Genomic DNA, 20432 nt, shown 5'->3' on the forward strand with positions numbered 1-20432 from the left:
TTCCGTGTGTTTGGGTAAAGAACTGGTTATCGAAGGTGAAGACATTGTGATCCAGGATGAAGCGGATGAGTTGTAGGATGGCGTCTGGAGATTGGCTGTTGTTGGTGTTAAGTACTGATGCTGTTGCAGCGATGCCGTCATCGTGGGGGATACTGGTGTAGAGTGCTGAGACGTCCATCGTGGTGAGAAATGTTCCAGGTTCAACTGGTCCGTGGGTGCTGAGTTTTTGTAGGAAGTCTATAATGTTGCGACAGAAGCTGGGGGTTCCCTGTACGATGGATTTCAGGATGCCCTCGACGTATCCAGAGAGGTTCTCACACAGGGTTCCGTTGCCTGATACGATAGGACGTCCGGGTGTGTTGGCTTTGTGTATCTTTGGGAGGCAGTAGAAGTCTCCCACGCGAGGAGTACATGGGATGAGAGCGCGTAGGATGCTTTGAAGGTCTGGATCGAAGGTCTTGATCAGTTTGTTGAGCTGGTGGGTGTGTTCTTTGGTCGGATCTGCGGGTAACCGCCTGTAGTGTTCCTGGTTGTCCAGTTGTCGGTTTGCTTCTTTGCAATAGTCCGTTCTGTCCTGTATGACGATGGCTCCTCCTTTGTCCGCTGGTTTGATGACGATGTTGCGGTTGGTCTTGAGAGCGTCGATGGCGTTGCGTTGTGCTCAGGTGACATTCTGGACTGTCTTGTGAGTGCGGCTGATGAATCTGGCATTGACGCATTTCCTGACAGCTTGAGCATACATGTCAAGCTTAGGGCAGTGACCCTCCGGAGGAGTCCAGTTTGACTCTTTCTTCTTCAGTTGCTGTACTGAGGATCCCTCTGTCTGCTGTTCCGGATCGTTGATTGTCTCATTGGGTTTGCTGCTGAAATCTTGGGATTTGTGGAAGAATTCCCGGAGCCTCATTCTCCTGATGAATTCCTCTGTGTCCGCCACGAGACCAATGGGGTCCATTTTGGTGGTGGGGCAGAAATTGAGCCCTCGGCTGAGAACTTCGATTTCGAATGTCACCCGAGCACAACGCAACGCCATCGACGCTCTCATGACCAACCGCAACATCATCATCAAACCAGCGGATAAAGGAGGAGCCATCGTCATACAGAACAGAACGGACTATTGCAAAGAAGCATACCGACAACTGGACAACCAGGAACACTACAGACGGTTACCCGCAGATCCGACCAAAGAACACACCCACCAGCTCAACAAACTGATCAAGACCTTTGATCCAGACCTTCAAAGCATCCTACGCGCTCTCATCCCACGTACTCCCCGCGTGGGAGACTTCTACTGCCTCCCAAAGATACACAAAGCCAACACACCCGGACGTCCTATCAATCAGGCAACGGAACCCTGTGTGAGAACCTCTCTGGATACGTCGAGGGCATCCTGAAACCCATCGTACAGGGAACCTCCAGCTTCTGTCGCAACACTACAGACTTCCTACAAAAACTCAGCACCCACGGACCAGTTGAACCAGGAACACTTCTCACCACAATGGACGTCTCGGCACTCTACACCAGTATCCCCCACGATGACAGCATCGCTGCAACAGCATCAGTACTCAACACCAACAACAGCCAATCTCCAGACGCCATCCTACAACTCATCCGCTTCATCCTGGATCACAATGTCTTCACCTTCGATAACCAGTTCTTTACCCAAACACACGGAACAGCCATGGGGACCAAATTCGCACCCCAATACGCCAACATTTTCATGCACAAGTTCGAGCACGACTTCTTCACTGCACTGGACCTCCAACCAACACTATACACCAGATACATCGACGACATTTTCTTTGTATGGACCCACGGCGAAGAATCACTGAAGAGACTACACGATAACATCAACAAGTTCCATCCCACCATCAAACTCACCATGGACTGCTCCTCAGAATCGGTTTCTTTCTTGGACACATGAATCTCCATCAAAGACGGGCACCTCAGCACCTCACTCTACCGCAAGCCCACGGACAACCTCCCACGATGCTCCACTTTTTCAGCTTCCACCCTAACCACGTCAAAGAGGCCGTCCCCTATGGACAGGCCCTGCGAATACACAGGATCTGCTCAGACGAGGAGGAACGCGATGGACACCTACAGACGCTGAAAGACGCCCTCGTAAGAACGGGATATGACGCTCGACTCGTCGATTGACAGTTCCGATGGGCCACAGCGAAGAATCGCATAGACCTCCTCAGAAGACAAACACGGTACGCAACCAACAGAGTACCCTTCGTCGTCCAGTACTTCCCCGGAGAGGAGAAACTACGCCATGTTCTCCGCAGCCTTCAACAAGTCATCGATGACGACGAACACCTCGCTAAGGCCATCCCCACGCCTCCACTACTCGCCTTCAAACAGCCACCCAACCTCAAACAGACCATCGTTCGCAGCAAATTACCCAGCTTTCAGGAGAACAGCGTCCACGACACCACACAACCCTACCACAGCAACCTCTGCAAGACATGCCAGATCATCGACACAGATACCACCATCACACGAGAGGACATCACCCACCAGGTACATGGTTCATACACCTGTGACTTGGCCAACGTTGTCTACCTCATACGTTGCAGGAAAGGATGCCCCAGAGCATGGTACATTGGCGAGACCATGCAGACACTGCGACAACGGATGAACGGACACCGCACAACAATCGCCAGACAGGAGGGTTCCCTCCCAGTCGGGGAACACTTCAGCAGTCAAGGAAATTCAGCCACCGATCTTCGGGTAAACGTTCTCTAAGGCAGCCTTCGAGACACACGACAACGCAAAATCGTCGAGCAGAAATTGATAGCCAAGTTCCGCACCCATGAGGAAGGCCTCAACCGGGATCTTGGGTTCATGTCACGCTACACGTAACCCCACCAGCGGAAAAAAAAGTTATCTGTTTTTAATACAACTGGACATTCTCTCTCTCTCTCTCTCTCTCTCTCTCTGCCTTTCGGGTCTCTTTCTCTCTCTGTCTTTGTAATCTGACCCATTGTGTATTCAGTATACTGGGATGTAATATTTTCCGTGGCTAACCTAGTGTCATAGAGTTATACAGCACGGATAGAGGCCCTTCAGCCCATCTGAAGATGTCGTTGGTGTTCAGAACCTGTCTGAACACCAACGACACCTTTGATTGCTGTGATCGTCTCCCAGCCTAATATATGCTATGCGATTTTAGAACCCTTCACTCACTCACCTGACGAAGGAGGTAAGCTCCGAAAGCTTGTGATTCTCAAATAAAACTGTTGGATCATAACCTGGTGTTGTAAGATTCCTTACATTTGCCAACAACAGGTAAGTGGCGAGATCTGCAAGTGATCTAGATTTGAAATTACTGTCTTTCTTTTTATATATATTTTTGATATTTGGAAGTGGGATGGATAGTGTAATTTTTTTTTATATAGGGAGAATATACATTGTTTTTAATAGCATCTTATCATTATCCCAAAGATCATATGCAAATATCAACAGCAAGCATTATCCTCATCTTTCTGCTTGTAGCTTCTAGTACCTGTAGTAAATACAGTCCAAAAAATAAATTCCCATACTGAAATGATCTCTCTGGCACAATCCACATAAGCATGTAAAAAGATTGTACTACTGGGGGAGGGTAGTTTATCTGCCTTATTCAAACTCTCCCCATTCAGCAATCATTACAATAAAATATCCATTGAAATTCTCTGAAAATCTCATTGGACATTTTGAAAAGAATACCAGGAAGCCTCACTTACTGGCAATGCCAGCAAGTTTTCTATGATATAATTGGTTTATAAACAGACATGTTTTAGGCTTATAGTAGTAGAACCCTTTTGGACAGATTCCGACCAGTGTATTTTAATTTGTATCTGTGTTTTACTGGTCCCCAATACTGAATGATCAGTTCTGTCAATCTTTACTGTAATGAGCATGTGAAACAAATTACACGGTTAGTTAATAAATATTAGAAATAGTGAACCATTAAGGAATTAAGCTGCATTGTTAAACATCAATTGAGATTGGGACAAGGTCCTGGATTAAATACAACTGACAGAATCTTCAACCTGTTGAATTTTACCACAGACATTTTTAATGGTGACATAATCATTAAGCCTTTTTCTTTTAATTTAAATAGCATGGAGTCAATACTAAAGAGTGCTTGATTAAACATGTTCCGATAGACTAACTAACTTAAAATCATTTATTTATACACAATTGAGCTGTGCATTGTGCTGAGAATGACATCTATTGTCAAGGTTTTACACTTACTGGACACCAGAGTACCTATAAAAGCTTCAGGATTATATGAAGTTTTATTTTCTCTGTCTATTACTCTAATTATAAATAATGCTATTTTCAATTTAGTAATCTTTGTGGGTACAAATGTAATGCAAGCTAAGATTTCTTTATTCCATCACCTAAATAACACATTTGTCTCTTTAATATTGATTCATACTAGAACTCTGGAGTGAATAACTTTGATCATCATATCCCAGTTCTAACAAAGGGTCTTTATATGCAATCTCCATATTCTAAATTGGATTAAAGAAAGTGCTACAAGTTTAAATACACAGTGTGCTCACAGTAAGTAGAAAATGAAAAAATGCAGGCCCCCCTTCCCTTGTGGGAACCCATGCTGCATTTTATGCCATTCAGTTTGGTTTAAGTTTTTGCATCTCTACTAATTTGATATTAATAGAGGAGGTAGGCCTCAGGAGATTAGTGCAATCAATAGTTTGAGCTACAAACATTGCATTTACAAGCTCAGAGCCACTCCTGGATACAGCATCCCATTTTTTTTCCTGCTATGAGCATTATTCAAACTCTTTCAATACTGCAATTCATTCGTAGCTTTCAAAGTTTGCCAACTTTCTTCAATCCTGTGCCAGGTATATTTTCTGTAAATTTCTTATACAGCTATTGAATATTATAAGGTAGATATATGTATAAATGTGAATGTACTGCTCATAATGAACGTGTGGTTGATAGTGAGGAGGAAAGCTGTAGACTGCAGGAAGATATCAATGGACTGGTCAGGTGGGCAGAAAAGTGGCAAATGGAATTCAATCCGGAGAAGTGTGAGGTAATGCATTTGAGGAGGGCAAACAAGGCAAGGGAGTGCACAATAAATGGAAGGATACTGAGAGGTGTAGAGGAACAAAGGGACCTTGGAGTGCATGTCCACAGATCCTTGAAGGTAGCAGGACAGGTAGATAAGGTAGTTAAAAAGGCATACAGGATACTTTCCTTTATTAGCCGAGGCATAGAATATAAGAGCAGGGAGGTTATGCTAGAATTGTATAAAACATTGGTTAGGCCACAGCTTGAGTACTGCGTACAGCCTGGTCACCACATTACAGGAAAGATGTGATTGTACTAGAGAGGGTTCAGAGGAGATTTACGAGGATGTTGCCAGGGCTGGAGAATTTTAGCTATAAGAAAAGATTGGATAGGTTCTTTGGAACAAAGGAGGCTGAGGGGAAATTTAATTGATGTATATAAAATTATGAGGGGCCCCTTAGCAGAGGGGTCAGTGACCAGGGGGCATAAATTTAAAGTAATTGGTAGAGGATTAGAGGGGAGCTGAGGAGAAAATTTTTCACCCAGAGGGTGCCTGAAAGGGTGATGGAGGCAGAAACCCTCAACTCATTTAAAAAGTACTTGGATGTGCACTTGAAGTGCCGTAACCTACAAGGCTACGGACCAAGTGCTGGAAAGTGGGATTAAGCTGGACAGCTCTTTTTTGGCTGGCACGGACACAATGAGCCGAATGGCCTCCTTCTATGCCATAATTTTCGATGATTCTGTGAATCTATGTATACATTTGCATACCAAACAAACTGCACAGAGAGTGCTGCAGATTTTGCTGCTAAATATTTTATAGTGTAAGATTTAACAATCTAACCATTTAAATAGGTTATATTACATACTGAGAGATAAAGTAATGGAATAACTGCTTTATGCCCCAAATTGACCTATGGAATAGACCGCCACCCAGTGCAGTTAATACTGACTTGGTTGAACATTGAAGTAGGAATTGGATCAGTTTTGACCAAACTTCCTGTCCTCACTAATTTTAGCTATAGGCGCGAGTAAAAGCTGGAATGCCATCACTTTTTACTTTTCCTAACTATGTAGGCTGGCAAGTCAGACGACCTTCTCGCGGGTCTAGCCAAAACTGGATTGGATCCATGGGAAGGGTCACTTTAACCGCTTGCCTCTCTTCTGCGGTATTGTAAGTGCCCAGGTGGCTGTGGAGAGGGACCACATGGTGTCCACAAGTACACTGGAGGCCTTCCGTGACTGGTGGGCACTGCAGGGCATTAATTGTATCATTGACTATGAGAATGAGATTCTGATTTAGTTTTATTTTGTGAATCTTTCAATTTAATTGGACTACCTGCAAGGTAGTTTTATTAGTGTTGCCCACCTCAGATTGAGGGGATACTTGTAGTGCTGTTTTATGTTGTGTTTACCTAGTGCCACCCTTTTGCTCCAATTAAAATAGTCCCACTTCCTTTGACCTAGTATGACGTCTGTGCCTTCAGCCGCCTAGGCCCCACACTCTGGAATTCCCTCCTGAGACCCCTCCACCTCCCTCTTCTCCTTTAAGACCATCTTTAGAACCCACCTTTTTGACAAAGTTTTTGATCACCCCATCTAATATCTCCTTTTTTGGCTCGACATCCATTTTGTTTCCTTAGGATGTTTTTCTACATTAAGAAGGCTGTATGAATACAAATTATTTTTGTTGTTATTGGATTAGAAAATTAAAAATGACCAATGCCACATTCAGCTAATAACATTGTGCCTAATTGGTGCTTCAGTACTTACAAGAACGTCAGAATTAATGGAATGAGAAAAGGCCATTTGAATAATGAAGGCTGCTCCTTTCACAGGTCATGCATGTCATCTACCTATCGTAGCTTCATCATTGATTTACTCCTGAAGAAAATTTCTACATGAAATTTAATTTGCTCTTACTGCATTGTGTGTGTGGGTGCTTTTTTTCTCTTATTTCATTTTCTGGAACACGTAGCAATGTGTAGGTTTAATCATAGTGAATCCTTGGAGTGTGACTGTGCAACTCAGTATGAAATCAGAACAAACAAACCCCTTTAATGGTGCTAAACCACTTGTTAACTCTCTTAATTGGCATTTAGGCAATATCAATAATGGTCAGTGTTGCAATCCAGCTGCAGAATATGCAAATTGAAGCACTAATGGAGGGAGTGAGGAGCCAAGAGGCTCACCTGAAACATGAGGCCATGCAAATCACTGTGGACATAATGAAGGAGCAGAGAAATGCCCTCCATGGATCTAAAGGACAACCCACACAAAATTAAGTCCAGTTGGTGTGGAGGCAATCACATGAGAGATCAGCATTATCTCAATAACCTGCTATGCTTGGAAGGATGTGCAAAAGAAGCTGATAAGAAGAAATCCCATGGTAAACAATAAGGATCACCACCAATCTATCTAATGCTGCAGTGTTTTTTGTGAGCAGCCCGGAGTCACCCACACAGGGAGTACAGATATTTTAGATGAGGGATTAGCATGTAGTGAGACGCAGAGGAATAAGACATATCAGACTCTGGCTGCATAGCATGGAGATAATGACCGTTTGGAAATGTCCATGTCAACCCATTACAAAGTATATAGGACAGCATCTTAGAGGTACTAGAGAATATTCAGTTAACTCTCAGGCATTTAAAGATGTTTTTGACTCTTAGTGATGGCTGGTAACCAAAATCCTGTTCCCAGCACTAGTAGAGATCTGATGTGTGTTCCTCAGAGTTACCCCTCACATCAGCAACACAGAAGAGCACTCCATCAGCTTCCTGCAAAAACCTTCAACTTTGTAGGACCAGGTTGTCTGGGATCCCATGACAATGGGTCAGCTAGCCTGTGTCCATCCTGGGGCTAGAGAACTTTGAGAAAAGGGTCACCTTTGTCCCAAGAGGCCGATAATATTTTTCAGCAGCATTCTACATCCCAGATCCTAAGGTGGCACTTAGAAGAAGTTTTAGAATAGAGAAGGGAAAGGTCTTCTGGTCACAAGAGGTGGGCATGGTGAAAAACCAAGTAGTGTTTTGGTAAATAGTTAGAATAAATCACTGGACTATTTAATGTAAGGACTGCTTGGTGTTTAATTCTCTTGAATGACAATCGGGGAATAGGTAATGTTAATATGTTGAAGTTCAGGACTGTGATATGAAGGCTAGCTGTAAGGATCAAGGCTTTTACTTGGATCATAGAGAAATATATGAAAGTAGGTAAATCTTTGGTGGGTTGAACCTTGCAAAAAATATTATTCTGTGCATCGGTGAAGTGACCTGAATGAGTCTGGCTCTCAGCTGCCTATCAGCAGTTGCCACTGCAACTGCTTCCTGTTCCTTATGTGCCTGGTCTCCAGCATTGGCAATGTCATTGTCATCCTCTCTGGCATCCTCTGAGACATTTACCATCAGTCCTTTCCTGATTGCAAAGTTATGAAGCACTCAATATGCTACCACAATTCATGAGATAGTACCAAGTGGACACCAATGACAATGCCATATGTGTGCAATCAATAATCCATGCAACCCTGGGGAGTCCAGCAATGCTTAAACATTTAATGGCCCTATCAGTCATCTGTCTCGAACTATTGTCAAGTTATAGAAACTGAGCTGCCTTGGCAAAGACAACATTGGTGTCTTGCCCTAAAGAAGATGTAGTGAATGGGCTGATCTGGCAAAAGTCTCTTGTATGTCCCTGGAATGAACCTGTGACATAAAATTTGAGAGTTACAGCTGCTTTCTGTGCATGTTTGTGGATGTTGGTAACAGATTTGGCTGCAGCAACAAACAAAGCTCCTCCAAAGCTTCATAACTGAAACATAGCCTCTTGAGAATAAGCTCCTGTAAAAAGATCTCAAAGTACACTTAGCCAATACATCCTGCTGAATGGGCACTGCTGGGATGGTCTCATTCTCCTCTGGTGCTCTGGTTAACCTGACTTTTTTTACAGCTTCCTGCTGCTCCTCTTCCACCATCATGTATATCATGTAAAGTGGGATTCCCATTGGGAAGCCTTCAGATACTAGCTCCCTAATTCCTTTTAAATACAATGCTCTCCAAAGACAATGCAAAATGTAAGTGAAGATGTCCTGAGTACAATAATGTTTTTTTCCTCAATACTTGCAGCCAATTCCAGGGTATGGCCGAAAGTTTTCATGAACAATCTTGGTTCAGCAGTTTCTCTTTAACCAGGTACTTCTGCTTTGATGAACAAGTCCTGGCAAACTGTGTCTTTTAAATTGTAGTTCACATTCTCAAGGGTGCATGGGAAGGCAGAAGTCATGGATTGCAGGTCAGGTGACATTATCCCATCCTACCAGTGAGAGGGCGGGCATGTCTTCAGCACATTCTGAAACTGAATGGAATTTATACCAGACAGCTTCTGGGGTGGAAACTTAGCAGACATCAGGTCCACCCCAAAATCCTGCTTTTGCAAAGGTGCAAATGTGGACTTTCACTCTCCCCCAACCCAGGAATTTTGTGAGCACTGTATTTTGGATGTAATTCTAACGTTAGTTATGCAACATATACGCTGCCACCAAACCTATAACATTTCAGAATTTTTTTGTCCCATTGTCATTTTTCTCTCCCCACTATCCTTCTCTCCATGTCATGCATCAAAGATACTCTCAATGTCATAAGTAGGTCCCAAGGACTGGCCATACGTCTCACCGACTCATTTTCCTTTTGTTCTTGTGAATATCTCTTGGCCAAAGCCAATGTTAAGAATGTGCCATGTGATAAATTACGGGTATGTACAAAATCACTAATTGCTTTACAACCTTGATTGTTTAAAAGTTCTAAAGCCTTTAAGCATAAAATCAATGTTCATATAATCCCTACTAAAGTAAATAAGATGTTTGCTGCAATTTGGGTTTTTAATTGAAATGTCCATAGGGATGAAGGTCAAAATAAATGTTCCAAAGAAACATACTGTTATTTTAGAATGCAAATGATGCATAAAATAACTACTAACTCTCATCTGAAGTGCAGCATTATGTGTGTATTAGTACAGAACTAAAACCAATTTGTAAGTAGAGGAGCACAGGGAGATATTAGACAAACGGGGGGTAATTTTGACTTTGGGCGATTGTGTTAAACTGGAGATAAAGAATTAGCTGCCCATTATACATTTATCTTGATTTTCAAATGAAAATCGAGAGAGACGTATAGCGGGTGGCAAATCCGATATCGCCTGTTTTACACTATTGCCCAAAGTCAAAATTAGCCCCAGTAAGTGCATAGGAATTGAGTTACAAACATGGCAATCCTTCAAATAACAGCATCAAACATTTAAAAGTAGATAAAGAATAACACAGTATGATAGCTAGAATTGCAGTCTGGGTTGCAGTTCTACCTCTATTCACTTTCACTTATATGAAATCAATACGATTTCCATCGTTTTGAGGGCCCCGTTATTACCAGGGAGGCGGGATGGCAGTGGGGGGGGGGGGGCGCGACTGGGCACATGGGTAACCTGCCCAGTAAAATCTGTCCGTAAATTGGAGCCACTTAACATGGCTTCCAGGTTTCCCATCGGAAACCTGCGCAGTGGGCGGACTGCGCACCCGCATCGCAGCCTGTCAGCTGGAGGAGCCCTATTTAAAGGGGCAGTCCTCTAATCCTGCTCCTGGAGCAAACACCCAAAATTACAGAATGGAGCAGCCCAGGGGAAAGGCTGCTCCTAGATTCAGTGATGCCTCATTCCAGGTGTTACTGGATGGGGTGAGGAGGAGGAGGGATATATTCTACCCGGCAGATGGGAGGAAGTGGCCTGTCTCTGCCACCAAGAAGGCCTGGCTCGAGGTGGCAGAGGAGGTCACCAGCAGTAGCAACGTCTCTCGCACCTGGATACAGTGCAGGAAGCACTTCAATGACCGAACTAGGTCAGCCAAAGTGAGTACACTTACTCATTTTCCTACACTCTGTCTTCCACATCACCGCACCCACCCCACAACTCCTTCTGCACTGCCAACACCACTCCATCACATCACTCCTCGCACCCAGTCAAAGCTCATCCTCAACTTACCTGCACTTACTCACCACTTCCTCACCTCCCCAGTACTCATCCCACCGCTACCATTCAACCCAATCCTCATACAATGTCATGGCTCTGTCTCATACTCACCCTCTGATGTATCTCTTTCACGGTCAGCCTCATCCAAACCAATGCATTCAGCGGTTGGCCACGTCACCATCACTCACTCACGCCTCTCTCCTTTCTCCCCTCATTGAAAAGAGAGCCCAGAATGCACGGGAGAAGGCGAGGACCAGAGGGGGACCACAACATCGAGTATTCCTCACAGACGCGGAGCAGGAGGCGCTGGAACTGAGCCGGACTCTCGAGTGCCTATCTGGCGGGGACACCAAGATTGGCACCCAACAAACGGCTGGTGACAGAACTTTAACATTCAGCACACACAATAGCAATTGATGTTAACATGCCTTGCCATCTTCACCACCTCAACATCTGTCATCATGCTTAATATTGCCTTCTTTTCTCTTACAGGGCTTTCGGCGACCGTCATGATGGCAGAGGGCGATTCCTCAGAGGACCTGCCGGCTTCTGAAGGGGCACCTTCACATCTGAGCGATCCGTCCACCTGCGCAGATACACACCTTGGTGAGTCCCCGTCCTCAGTTAGTTGGGGTCGCAAATGGTGAGCTTTTTTTTATTCGTTCATGGGATGTGGGCATCGCTGGCCAGGCTGGCATTTATTGGTCATCCCAAATTGCCCATGAGAAGGTGGTGGTGAGCCGCCTTCTTGAACCACTGCAGTCCATGTGGTGAAGGTTCTCCCACAGTGCTGTTAGGAAGGGAGTTCCAGGATTTTGACCCAGCGACGATGAAGAAGCGGCGATATATTTCCAAGTCGAGATGGTGTGTGACTTGGAGGGGAACATGCAGGTGGTGTTGTTCCCATATACCTGCTGCTCTTGTCCTTCTAGGTGGTAGAGGTCGCGGGTTTGGGAGGTGCTGTCGAAGAAGCCTTGGCAAGTTGCTGCAATGCATCCTGTGGATGGTACACACTGCAGCCACTGTGCGCCGGTGGTGAAGGGAGTGAATGTTTAGGGTGGTGGATGGGGTGCCAATCAAGTGGGCTGCTTTGTCCTGGATGGTGTTGAGCTTCTTGAGTGTTGTTGGAGCTGCACTCATCTAGGCAAGTGGAGAGTATTCCATCATACTCCTGACTTGTGCCTTGTTGATGGTGGAAAGGCTTTGGGGAGTCAGGAAGGGAGTCACTCGCCACAGACCACCCAGCCTCTGACCTGCTTTTGCAGCCACAGTATTTATATGGCTGGTCCAGTTAAGTTTCTGGTCAATGGTGACCCCCTTGTTGATGGTGGGGGATTCGGTGATGGTAATGCCGTTGAATGTCAAGGGGAGGTGGTTAGACTCTCTCTTGTTGGAAATGGTCATTGCCTGGCACTTGTCTGGGGCGAATGTTACTTTCCACTTATGAGCCCAAGCCTGAATGTTGTCCAGGTCTTGCTGCATGCGGGCTCGGACTGCTTCATTATCTGAGGGGTTGCGAATGGAACTGAACACTGTGCAATCATCAGCAAACATCCCCATTTCTGACCTTATGATGGAGGGAAGGTCATTGATGAAGCAGCTGAAGATGGTTGGGCCTTGGACACTGCCCTGAGGAACTCCTGCAGCACTGTCCTGGGGCTGAGATGATTGGCCTCCAACAACCACTACCATCTTCCTTTGTGCTCGGTATGACTCCAGCCACTGGAGAGTTTTCCCCCTTATTCCCATTGACTTCAATTTTACTAGGACTCCTTAGTGCCACACTCGATCAAATGCTGCCTTGATGTCAAGGGCAGTCACTCTCACCTCACCTCTGGAATTCAGCTCTTTTGTCCATGTTTGAACCAAGGCTGTAATGAGGTCTGGATCCGAGTGGTCCTGGCAGAACCCAAACTGAGCATCGGTGAGCAGGTTATTGGTGAGTAAGTGCCGCTTGATAGGACTGTCGACGACACCTTCCATCACTTTGCTGATGATTGAGAGTAGACTGATGGGGCAGTAATTGGCCGGATTGGATTTGTCCTGCTTTTTGTGGACAGGACATACCTGGGCAATTTTCCACATTGTCGGGTAGATTCCAGTGTTGTATCTGTACTGGAACAGCTTGGCTAGAGGTGCAGCTAGTTCTGGAGCACAAGTCTTGAGCACTACAGCCGGGATGTTGTCGGGGCCCATAGCCTTTGCTGTATCCAGTGCACTCAGCATTTCTTGATATCACGTGGAGTGAATCGAATTGGTTGAAGACTGGTTTCTGTGATGGTGGGGATATCGGGAGGAGGCCTAGATGGATCATCCACTCAGCACTTCTGGCTGAAGATGGTTGCAAACGCTTCAGCCTTGTCTTTTGCACTCACGTGCTGGACTCCGCCATCATTGAGGATGGGGATGTTTGCAGAGCCTCCTCCTCCTGTTAGTTGTTTAATTGTCCACCACCATTCACGACTGGATGTGGCAGAACTGCAGAACTTTGATCTGATCTGTTGGTTGTGGAATCGCTTAGCTCTGTCTATAGCATGTTGCTTCCACTGTTTAGCATGCATGTAGTCCTGAGTTGTCGTTTCACCAGGTTGGCACCTCATTTTTCGGTACACCTGGTGCTGCTCCTGGCATGCTCTTCTACACTCCTCATTGAACCAGGGTTGATCCCCTTGCTTGTTGGTAATGGTAGAGTGAGGAATATGCCGGGCCATGAGGTTACAGATTGTGCTGGAACACAATTCTGCTGCTGCTGATGGTCCACAGCGCCTCATGGATGCCCAGTTTTGAGCTGCTAGATCAGTTCTGAATGTAAACAGGCAGGCAGATACTCTGACACTCGCCTTACAAGGCTTCACACATGTCTTGCAAATTGTCGTCCAGCAGAGTGGTAGGAATGGTGTGGGCCTGGCCCAGGGGAGGGAAGATGGCGAAAGGGGACACTACTCAAAGCACCCCTACGTCTCACCCGTTGCCCCCCTCTCAACCAGTACCTGCAATGCTGCCTTCTCTCCAGGTGGCTGAGTCTGCCCCTGAACACATGCAGGTGGAGCAGCCTTTGGAGGGGCCCGCACGGGCACCGAAAGCAGGAGGGCATAGGCACAAAGCATCTAATCGGTTAGGGCATGAACAAGAGCAACCTGCCACTACCTCTGCTGCAGCCACAGGGGAAGTACCACGCAGGAGTAGTCGTAAGCGAAAGGCAACGGTTTTATGAACACAAAGGGGATGCACAAGCGTGTTTGACGGTTTGTCATGTTTTTTTATTTATATTTGCTTTTTTTAATCGCACATTAAATATTATTATTGTCACCACTACTGCCACGTCTTGGCCATTCTTGACTGGCTTGTGTGATAAGGCCCTTTCATGAGGTTCACCATGAACGCCCACACTTAATGCCACCCATTGGGTCACTCTACAGTGTGTGTCTGTGTAGTTGCACGACTATTTTGTGCTGGGGGCGGGGGGTGGGGGGGTGGAGGTGGTTAGTGTGGCCGCTGCCCTGTCCATCTGTCCAGGTGGTGAGGACTGGACTCTTCACACTGTCTGATGTTAGGAGAACCGTTCACATATCAGTGACTCCCTGGCCTCGCGTGCAGCCAGGTGAGCCACTATTCTGCCCATGAGTTGCTCCTCCTCCTCTGCCTCCTCCTCCTTGTCCTCGTCCGCCTCCTCCTCAATATGGGTGGCAGATGTGATTGGGGCCTCCTCCAGCGGCACCCCTCTCTGTTGTGCCATGTTGTCAGGGCACAACAAACGACTATAATGCGTCCCACTCTGTCTGGTGCGTATTGAAGCGTTCCCCCAGAACGATCAAGGCATCTGAAGTGCATCTTGAGCAGCCCTATAGCATGTTCAATTGTAGACCTGGTAGCAATGTGGCTGTCGTTATATCGATGCTGTTGCTCAGTGGTGGGGTTCCTCAGAGGTGTCATGAACCACGTGTGCAGAGAGTATCCCTTGTCCCCGAGGAGCCAGCCCTTGCGGGTGTCCGGTGCGTGGAAGAGGGGCGGGATGTTGGACTCCAGGAGGATGAAGGAATGGTAATAGCTGCCAGAGTATCTGCTGCACCCATGTGAGGGAATCTCTTGCAGTAGTCACAGATGAGCTGAGTGTTGATGGAGTGATAGCCCTTCCTGTTGATGAACAGTCCTGGCTCGTGTGGAGGTGCTCGTATTGCTATGTGAGTGCAATCGATTACACCCTGCACCGTGGGAAGCCAGCCACAGCGTGGAATCCCACTGCCCTCTCCGTCAGGCTGAGGTCGTCCTTGGGGAAGTTGACGTAGTGCGAGGCCCTATGAAACAAGCCGTCGGTGACCTGCCTAATACACTTGTGTGCAGATGACTGAGAGACCCTGGTAGCACCCTGGAACGATCTGGAGGCGAAGAAGTTGAGGACAGTGGTGACTTTGACAGCGACAGGTAAGGAGATGCTGCTTGGGCCAGCTGAGAGCAGCTCGGCATGAAGGAGGCTGCAGATGTCCGTGACTACCTGGTGACTTAGTCTGAGCTTCCGTATGCACTGCTGCTCAGGGAGGTCCAGGAAGCTGAGCCTTGGGCTACAGACTCTGTGGCGAGGGTAGCGCCTCCTGCAATGTCGCTCTCTCTGTTGCCCTCTGTGCGGTTGTGAAGGTGCTTGTGGCACAGCACTATGTTGTGGAGCTCCACGTGGCGGAGGTGGACAGCGTACCTGGCGAGGCTGGTGATGTTGCTTGTCCTCTGATGAAGTGATGAATGCAACCATGGCGCCCCCCCCGCCACCTTCCTGACGGTGTGAGTTTGAGGGGTCGGCAAAGTAGGTAAATGTGTTTGCACAGCAGAGTTTTGGGTATAAATTAAGGATTTTGAGTTGAAACACAAAGGTCTTGCAGCCAAAACTTTGTCTAAAGTGACAGAGTGCCCTGCTGCAATAAATGAGGTTTTCCCTCCACCTGTCAAATAATCCTTTGCATCTTCCACTGGCTGCTGGCTGAAACACGTCTGCCTAAATACAGCACAGGAAATACGCTGAGGATCCTTCAAAATTGCACCCCTGCCAAAACCTCCACTCAGTGAGGTCTCTCAAGTACCTCAACTATCTGCCTAACTATGTAAATTATCATCCCGCCGGCTTTAATTGCCGGTGGGAGTCCTGCGTACAGGAGGTGCGCACGCACCCAAACGCGTCACTGGGGAACACGGAAGTCAGAGGGTTGGAGTCGGGCTCCGAACCTGCTCCGGGTTTCCGCCATTTTACGGGCCCACCCGCCCCAAATGCACCTTCTCCGCCATCTGAAAATCGTCCCCTCGAAGTCAGACTGTTGCATTATGGGAAATATCTATTTTTAATACCTGATGTTTTTCACTAATATTAACCAGAGATGCTCACTGCCCTGCAATTTCCTTCATATAGTTGGTAGTACATATGGATTTTCAAAAGGCGTTTGATTAAGTGCCGCATGGTTGGCTTGTCATCAAGATTGCGGCCCACGGAATAAAGGGGGCAGTAGCAACATAGAAACAGAATTGGCTAAGTGACAGGAAACAGAGAGTAGTGGCAAACGGTTGTTTTACGGACTGGAGGGAGGTGTAAAGTGGTGTTCCCCAGGGGCCGGTGCTGGGACCACTGCTTTTCTTGAAAAAACATTAATGACTTGGACTTGGGTGTACAGGGCACAATTTCAAAATTTGCAAATGACACAAAACTTGGAAGGGTAGTAAACAGTGAGGAGGATAGTGATCGACTTCAAAAGGATTTGGACAGGCTGGTGGCATGGGTGGACACGTGGCAGATGAAATTTAACGCAGAAAAATGCGAGGTGATGTATTTTGGTAGGAAAAATGAGGAGAGGCAATATAAACCAGAGGGCACAATTCTAAAAATGGTAAAGGAACAGAGAGATCTGGGTGTTTATGTACACAAATCCTTGAAGGTGGCAGGGCAGGTTGAGAAAGTGGTTAAAAAAGTATACAGGATCCTGGACTTTATAAATAGAGGCATAGAGTACAAAAGTATGGAAGTCGTGATGAACCGTTATAAAACACTGGTTTGGCCACAACTGGAGTATTGTGTCCAGTTCTGGACACCGTACTTTAGGAAAGATGTGAAGGCCTTGGAGAGGGTGCAGAAGAGATTTACTAGAATGATTCCAGGGATGAGGGACTATAGTTACGTGGATAGACTGGAGAAGCTAGGGTTGTTCTCCTTGGAACAGAGACGGTTGCGAGGTGATTTAATAGAGGTATTCAAAATCATGAAGGGTCTAGACAGAGTAGATAGAGAGAAACTGTTCCTATTGGCGGAAGGATCAAGGACCAGCGGGCACAGATTTAAGATGATTGGGAAAGGAACCAAAGGTGACATGAGGAAAATCTTTTTCACACAGCGAGTGGTTAGGATCTGGAATGCACTGCCCGAGGGGGTGGTGGAGGCAGATTCAATCATGGCCTTCAAAAGGGAACTGGATAAGTACTTGAAAGGAAAAAAACTTGAAGGACTACAGAGATAGGGCGGGAGAGTGGGACTAGCTGGATTGCTCTTGCATAGAGCCAGCACAGACTCGATGGGCCAAATGGCTTCCTTCCGTGCTGTAACCTTTCTATGATTCTATTCTATGATAGATGGAAATGTTCCTCTCAAATATTCAGTTCTCCTTCTCTGTCATTACTGGTGCTCCATGAATGATTGACAGGTGATCATCTCGCATAAAAATATATTTCTTCCACAGGATTCTACCTCTTAGCCTACGTAGCTCACCAGGAACTGACAAAAATAATTACCAACAGTTGCAGGTGGACACAAATGACAAGAACCTGAAGCTCAGGAACTTAAACTCATGACCATCTGGATAGAAGGCAGGTTGACGATGCTAATGGGATATGCAAAATTATGGATATTTTTGAGCTGATGGTAAATATCCACTGAAGACTAAACAAATAATGCTTTATTATCTTTTGAAGGATTCCACTAATTTTAGCTAAGAAGTACTGGTAATTTACCTTCTGTGGAGAGCATCATAAACAAACCCGCTTTTGCTGTTGGTATGGTTGCTAAATTGTACATTATTCAAATTTTCATCCTCATCACCATATCAGCTAATTTCTCCAGTCTCTGTGGTTATCCAGAGTCAGGTGCAATGACAGATGTGGTGAGCCCATGACGTGTGTCCCTTTACCACATGCAATCAGGAAAATGGGGTCAGACTGCAGGAGGCAGAGAATGTACAGCTGCAGCTCCCTGAGATTGGCATACATCCCAACTGCTAAGCCTGGTGGAGTAGCAGAAGTGTTCATCTGATTTTATTCACTGCAGATGTTATATCTGATTTTTTTTAACCAAGTAACTTTTAAATTTAAAAGCAAACAATTTGACATTCGAGGCTATAGCATATCGCAAAGACTTCACTGATCAATTGTTCAGAAAAACAAATAGCGGTCTATATTATGTTGGTATCCTAATGAGAGTTCAGCTGTATGAAAGATTTGGTGTTTTATTCCACAATTTTGTTGTTAGATCTAGAATCATAGAAAGGTTACAGTACGGAAGGAGGCCATTCAGCCCATCGAGTCCGCGCTGGCTCTTTGCAAGAGCAGTCTAGCTAGTCCCACTCCCCTGCCCTTTCCCCGTAGCCCTGCAAATTTTTTCCTTTCAAGTACTTATCCAGTTCCATTTTGAAGGCCATGATTGAATCTGCCTCCACCACCCGCTCGGGCAGTGCATTCCAGATCCTAACCACTCGCGGTGCAAAAAAAAGTTTTTCCTCATGTCATCTTTGGTTTTTATGCCATTCACCTTAAATCTATGTCCTCTGGTCCTTGACCCTCCCGCCAATAGGAACAGTTTCTCTCTATCTACTCTGTCTAGACCCTTCATGATTTTGAATACCTCTATCAAATTTCCTCGCAACCTTCTCTGTTCCAAGGAGAACAACTCCAGCTTCTCCAGTCTATCCATGTAACTATAGTCCCTCGTCCCTGGAATCATTCTAGTAAATCTCTTCTGCACCATTTCTAAAGCCTTCACATCTTTCCTAAAGTACGGTGCCCAGAACTGGACACAGTACTCCAGTTGTGGCCGAACCAGTGTTTTATAAAGGTTCATCGTGACTTCCATACTTTTGTACTCTATGCCTCTATTTATAAAGTGCAATATCCCATATGCTTTTCTAACCGCTTTCTCAACCTGCCCTGCCCCCTTCAACGATTTGTGCACATTTGCCCCTAGATCTCTCTGTTCCTGTACCCCTTTTAGAGTTGTGCTCTCTAGTTGATAATGCCTCTCCTCATGCTTTCTACCGAAATGTATCAGTTCTCATTTTTCTGCATTAAATTTCATCTGCCACGTGTCCGCCCATGCCATCAGCCTGTCTATATCCTCTTGAAGTCTATCACTATCCTCTTCACTGTTTACTACCCTTCCAAGTTTTGTGTCATCTGTAAATTTTGAAATTGTGCCCTGTACACCCAAGTCCAAGTCATTAATATATATCAAGAAAAGCAGTGGTCCCAGCACTGACCCCTGGGGAACACTACTGTACACGTCCCTCAAGTCCGAAAAACCACTGTTCACCACTACTCTCTGTTTCCTGTCCCTTACCCAATTCTGTATCCATGTTGCTACTGCCCCCTTTATTCCATGGACCGCAATCTTGATGATAAGCCTACCATGCAGCACTTTATCAAATGCCTTTTGAAAGTCCATATATATCAACTGCATTTCCCTCATCTACCCTCTCTGTTACCTCGTCAAAAAACTCTATCAGGTTAGTTAAACGTGATTTGCCTTTAACAAATCTGTGCCGGTTTTCCCTAATAAATCCACACTCATCCAAGTGACTGTTAATTCTGTCCCGGATTATTGTTTCTAAAAGATTCCCCACCACTGAGGTTAAACTGACTGGCCTATAGTTGCTGGGTTTATCCTTGTATACTTTTTTGAACAAGGGTGTAACATTTGCAATTCTCCAGTCCTCTGGCACCATCCCTGTATCTACGAATGATTGGAAGATTATGGCCAGTACCTCCGCAATTTCCACCCTTACTTTCCTCAGCAACCTAGGATGCATCCCATCCAGACCGAGTGACTTTAAGTACAGTTAACCTTTCAAATACTTCTTTATCAATTTTTAGCCCATCCTTTATCTCAACTATATTTTCATTTACTGAGACACTGGCAGCATCTTCTTCCTTGGTAAAGACAAATGCAAAGTACTCATTTAGTACCTCAGCCATCCCCTCTGCCTCCATCAATAGATCTCCTTTATGGTCCCTAATCGGCCCCACCCCTCCTGTTACTACCCGTTTACTGTTTACATGCCTGTAGAAGACTTTTGGATTCCCTTTTATGTTGGCCGCCAGTCTATTCTCATACTCTCTCTTTGTCCCTCTTATTTCCTTTTTCACTT

The sequence above is a fragment of the Heptranchias perlo genome, chromosome 2 (genome assembly GCF_035084215.1).
Source record: "Heptranchias perlo isolate sHepPer1 chromosome 2, sHepPer1.hap1, whole genome shotgun sequence".
Classification (NCBI taxonomy): Eukaryota; Metazoa; Chordata; class Chondrichthyes; order Hexanchiformes; family Hexanchidae; genus Heptranchias; species Heptranchias perlo.